This window comes from Morone saxatilis, unplaced genomic scaffold, assembly GCF_004916995.1.
Source record: "Morone saxatilis isolate NCDOM2014 unplaced genomic scaffold, NCSU_SB_2.0 Contig23, whole genome shotgun sequence".
Lineage (NCBI taxonomy): Eukaryota > Metazoa > Chordata > Actinopteri > Moronidae > Morone > Morone saxatilis.
In genome coordinates, this window is record NW_023339796.1 from 24,392,055 (window position 1) to 24,398,475 (window position 6,421).

Genomic DNA, 6,421 nt, shown 5'->3' on the forward strand with positions numbered 1-6,421 from the left:
AAACTGAATTGAATTGAATAGTTTGTATGATAAAGTCATCATATCCTTGTCATTGGAAAATACATTTTTTTCAGCTTCCATTTCGAACCACCTGAAAGAGAATGAAGCTTGGTTCTGTCTCATAAATGTGTGTCAACATGTTATATTCCCATTTTGAGATGTATTCTATTAAGTTTAAAATATATTCTTTGTCCTAAAACAATGTCGTCTTTCATCATCCTGGGGCAGAGCCTTCGATGATAGTTTCAACCTTCATGACTTCATGGGGTTTTCAAGTCTCTTCAAGTCTATTTCACAATATCTGTCGATGATGATGACCAAGTTATATCATATCTTAGCAAGAATCTTTATTTTAATCAGTACTTCAGAACTTAAGGGGCGTCCACAGCAAGAACCATAACCACATCGTTATTGTTCATGGTGTGGATGCCCCTTAATAGAAATCATCTTTTATTCACATGATGTGACAGTAAGATCTCATCCATATAAGGTACCTTCATCAGTAACTGGAGGCCACTGCCTAACATCCTCAGTCCAACTACCCATACTGCTGTCACTCTTAACAGGTAGCAGCAGTAATGGCGGCGCGGATAGATGGCAAACCAGTCACTGATTTGGGTACACTCACGTTTTGCAAACTATTTAAACTCAAACAACTTGTAAATTTTATTTACAAGATTGAATTACAAGTTGGAAGTCAAGCGACCGTGGTGTAGTTTTTTTGTAGGTTAATGTTAGCTTTTTACTTGTGGTGGTCGCATTTACATTTCAAAACTGGCGTGTGGTGTTCATTAGTGAGATTATCAATGATACTTACAAAAAACATGTAAGTTTCATGAACCTTTGTTTGCCACAGAGCATAGTTTCTGCAACACTCCAAAATCCAATGGAGAAGTCCCATTGGCTGTTTGTCGAAGGGATCCAGTTTGTGTTACATGAACCAACCGGTTTCTGGTACTGATCTAAATTGCACTTATTTTTATGACAATATTACTGATTGAAAGAACTGTACAAAAGATTTAAGAACATTTCACAATTTTCTTCCTGGAGTTTCCTCCTTAACCATGAGTGGAAATGTATGAGTGTTCTACATCTGAGTTATGGAAAATCAACTTTCCACTCCCCAAAACCAAAACAACATGTTTTTGACTGATAAATGGTGTCTGTTTCCTAACTTTGGAGAACCTGTATCACTGTACATAGGCACATGTAGCACAATAGCATCTCATTCTGTGCACTGTAAAAATGACAAGCAAGCAATTTTATTATTTACCCAGATGGCAGTTCAGTTATTTATTGTTGTTCAGATATTTATTTATGTATTATTTATTTTTATATAATTATTTATTTACAGGCTGTTAATCTGCTGTAACATGACTGAGACGTGGACATGATCAGGATGTTATTGAAAGCAGCTGTTCAGAGACAGAGAACATAAAGTTGCTTGTGGAGCTTTTCATTTTTTGCAGTGTGTATGTTTTCTATTATACAGATGTATGCACTTTAAAATCCATGGTTGAGTGAAATGATATTTAAAACAACTTCTGTGTTTTTGCCATGGTGAAGCCATGGTTTCCTGTGATGATAATACATTTATGTGAGATGTTGTATGTGTTGCTGTCTAAACGTGAGGTTCTGTGTTGGACAAAATTAAGAAATAAAAGTCATCTATGATTCTGGCACATGGTCTGGTTCATCCAGAGAGGGTCCCACTCTTTTTAAATTATTTCCAGGAGTTTTTCTTGACAATATAGAACAGCACTTGCTCAAAACGGTCAAATAGTTTACCGGTAGGCCTATTACTGACTCCTTTTTTAATGATGCAGGGTTCATACTGAATATTAGCTCACCTTTATAGCGCACTTGGCTGTTCTCACCTCAGTGTTTGTTACAGTTAACAGTTTGTATGAGCATTTCCTGCATTTCCACTGAGCTTCATTAAAAATTCTTCTTATAGCTCACATCTGGTGTGAACAGCTAGACTGACCGACAGGCATTTTTCTTTGTGTGTCAAACCGCACAGCTCATCTTACAAACAGTTATACACACACAGGTTTATGTAGGCCATGCTGGAATACAACTGAAATTAAAAAAATATATCATTTTGGTCATTTTAATCAAATTCCAGGTCTTTGACTGGAAAACTAGTCTCTAAATTTCCAGGTTTTCAATATTTTCCATATTTTCCAGGACGAGTGGGAACCCTGTTTATTTTTAACTTTTTGATTTGTGTCAATTTACCATCGACATGTTGCACAAGTGAATAAAGAATGACTTAGTATTTCCTTACTTTACTGGCACTGCAAAATACACAGACACAACTAATGCAAAACAAATACATATTACACAAACTATTACTGTGGCTCCCTGTTTCATCATGACTGCATTCACAGTTGGGCAAAAGCATTACAAACACACACGTAAAATATAGCAACGCTGGGTCCCAGCAAAAGTTAGCTTAGCTGCTACATTTACATGGCTAACAACAAAAGTTAAGTGTCACTAAAACATACACAGTAGGAATATACGGCCAACTTTATAACCATCTCTATAATATCCTGACACCATGCTACACATCTGCTTATTACCCATTTTATGTTTTCTTACCTGCAAAATACACAGACATTGCGTACATTGCGTACATCACAGCCAATGAAGCCAAAACATCTCTATCTCCTCCTGGTGGCTGACTGCAGTATAGGTCATAAAGCCTGCGGCCACCTTGTTAACAGAGGGGCCAAACTAAAAAAGTAGTAAAAGTACACGTCAAATAATTTTTTCTCAAAGATGGTTTCTGTCATTTTAGACAGATCACGCTGTATGTTCAAGTGTTCATTTTTCTGACCAGTTTGGTTTTAATAAAGTATGTGAAGCTATAAAAAGGGGGTTTCACATCATGATTGACAGCTGAGCCCTGCTCTAACGTGACAGCTCAGTCGCCATTAATGTCCAAATGTTGACCCCTTATGAGACAGTTTGCAGCCTTATTCAGGTGTACCCTTCTGGCAGTTTGTGCTTTCGCCATCAGAACTCTTCAGCTTTGGAATGGCCTGCCTGAGGATAGAAGCTTTGGCTTCTTTTAAATCACTTGTTAAAACCCATTTTATAGACTTGCCTTTATGTGATGTCATCTTTTTACTTTATCCTATTTAATTCTTCAATTATTTTCAAATGGCAAAATATCTTTACATCAAATTACATTTTGTGTATCACAGCTATAAGTTTGCTTTGTCTGTCAAAGCACTTTGTAAACTGTTTTAATAAGGTGCTATATAAATAAAGTTATTATTATAATGTTTACATACTGCAGCACAAGCCTCTAGAAGTACCCTTCTGTCCCTTTAGATCTTAAAGCTGCCTGCTTTTTTTTCGGCACAACTGGGGGCAGTAAAGTTCCCTGAAACAGATTATCACCTTGTAGTGACAACAAAGCTGTCAACTAACAGTTTGTAGTATGTAGTCATGTTTGTGTCTACCTGATGAATGTAGGTCACTCTCCCTTAAGCTCTTTAGCTTAGTGGGTAGTATAAAATGGCTTTTTGTGAGTTTATGGGTCATAAAACTAAAACAAGGAGCTAAAAGAGGCTAAGAAGCTCCAGAGAGATGAGGGGAACTGCAGAGTTTGTGATAATTCTTTGGTAGGGCTCCCATGCATCCTGGAAAACCTGGACATTTTTAGACTAGTTTTCCCATCATGGAAACACCAGGCAATGGATCGAAATTCAAACCATATCTACGTGCATACAGTCTATAAATTAAGGATGCATAATAACTATCAGAACAGAAGTTATCAGCCGATATTGGGAAATTAAATTTATATACAGTGCTGTGCAAAAGTTTTAGGCAGGTGTGAAAAATGCTGTAAATTGAGAATTCTTTCAAAAATGGAAGCATCAATTCTTCTACACCTGCAGTTTTTGAAGGAGCTGGTAGGTTGTTCCAAACACCTTGGAGAACTAACCACAGATCTTCTGCCTCTTCATGTAATCCCAGACAGACTCAATGATGTTGAGATCAGGGCTCTGTGGGGCCATTCCATCACTTCCAGGATTTCTTGTTCTTTACGCTGAAGATAGTTCTTAATGACATTGGCTGTTGTTTGGGGTCGTTGTTCTGCTGCAGGATGAATTTGGGGCCAATCATACGCCTCCCTGATGGTATTGCATGATGGATTAGTATCTGCCTGTATTTCTCAGCATTGAGGACACCATTAATCCTGACCAAATCTCTAACTACATTTGCAGAAATACAGCCCCAAACTTGTAAGAAAAATACTGTCTTCTGCTACAGCCAAATATTTCAAATTTTGACTCCAGAGCACCAGAGCTGCCATTTTTTTAACCCCAGTTCCGATGTTTTTGTGCACAGTTGAGTCGCTTGGCCTTGTTTTCATGTCGGAGGTATGGCTTTTAGGATGCAGCTCTTCCATGAAGACCACTTCTGACCAGACTCCGGACAGTAGTTGGGTGTACATGGATCCCACTGGTTCCTAACAGTTCTGAGCTGATGGCACTGCTGGACATCTTCCGATTTCGAAGGGAAATAAGCTTGATGTGTTTTTCATCTGCTGCACTTAGTTTCCTTGGCCGACCACTGCATCTACGATCCTCAACGTTGCCCGTTTCTTTGTGCTTCTTCAAAAGAGCTTGAACAGCACATCTTGAAACCCCAGTCTGCTTTAAAATCTTTGTCTGGGAGAGACCTTGCTGATGCAGTATAACTACCTTGTGTCTTGTTGCGGTGCTCAGCCTTGCCATAATGTATGATCTGTGACATGAAACTGTCTTAACGTCAACTTGGTAGCAGAGTTTGGCTGTTCGCAGAACATCAGCCCAACAACCTTTGATTAGGGGGGAGGCATACAGACTTACTCAGTTCTTTCTTTTCCTCTACTATGGCCCTTGGACAACAATAAAGTCCAAGCTATCTGGAAGGTGTACAACATCAGTGAGATGAAACAAGTCTCTGACTGGTGACTTGTCGTTTTCCCAGTTGCTTGTTTGCCACCTTCAAAGCTGGTGGATACAACTTCACGCATTTTTAGGTGTTGTGAATATATACAGACAGACAGCCATTCCAGAAACTTCTGAATGGTGATATCAACCATCCAAGTCCTGTGCCATAATGTGTTTTCTGCTCCACATCAATGCCCAAGGAATGTCACAGAAGACCATTGGCGACAAGGGCAATGGCGTTTACCGGCCAAATCATTTGTACCCCAGAAACATCTGGCCTCGAAACTGGGAGTCCTCAACCAAGATACACTGGCCAAAGGAGTTTACTCTCCAGATCATAGGTGGTGGATTTTGGAAAGGGGGAGGATAACTAACGCAACACAGTGGATTGGGATGGGAAACTGGGTGGACACTTCCTGCCATGTTGATGACCAGTAAGGGGACTGCTGCCCCAGAAAGCCTCCTGCCAGATGCATCCCTGTAATTGCCACTGCCCTGCCGAAACACAACGGGTTGCAGTTTGCAAGGCCATTATTGGACTGCCATGCATGCCTGCTTTGTCGGACCATGTCAAGTTTTGGGATCTGGGCTGGAGAATTCACTATAATCAAACTCTATTGGGGAGGAAAGAGTGTACAATTAAGGGTAATTAGCTGAATAGGTCACAGTACAAAGAAGTATAAAAAATAAAACCATGAATAAGAGGAAACAACTTGAGGAAGGAATTAGAAAAGATATGCTATAAATAAGAAAAGTTATTTAAAAAAAAATGTAAACAAATAAAACACAAAAAAATAAAAGGGGGTTTAGCGGTACTGAGGCCTTCACGCTTCGGCAGCCCTGTTTTGACAAATTTTACAGTTACCACACAGTTCTGAAGTTTAAAGTTTATTCTTTTATTGGAATCAAAAAAGTAGGCAAAAGATTTTATGGGAGAAGGAGAAATATGCAATTACTTAAGGGAAATTTGACTATTTTTTCGGCATAATTATTGCTTGAACCAATTGCTGTTAATATTAATTGTATTTGTAATCACTTTATTATCATCGCAAATATGCCTAATTAGAATACTTACACTGGCCAAAAACAATGAACAGGCACCAGTATTCCTGGTCTAGGAGTAATACAAAGGAGTAATTGCGTCATTTTATAGGGAACCTTGAGGGGCCGCCATTTTGAAAGTATGTTTTTAAGTACATCTGATACTGCTGTAAACCACTGGCAGAAACCCTTTTGTTAGAATTTTTTTGGGGTCAAACCATATTTTTGGCAGCTTGACTCATACATAATTATATACCTGCCATCCGTTATCTCCCTGGGGCTCAGACAAACAAATTGAAAGGTGTTGCCTTGGTAGTGACAAACCTATTTTTCCATGGACATTTTTCCAGGGAGGGGATTGGGGACCAGGACCACACTTGTTCAATTCAATTCAATTCAATTCAATTTTTATTAGTGTATTCAGA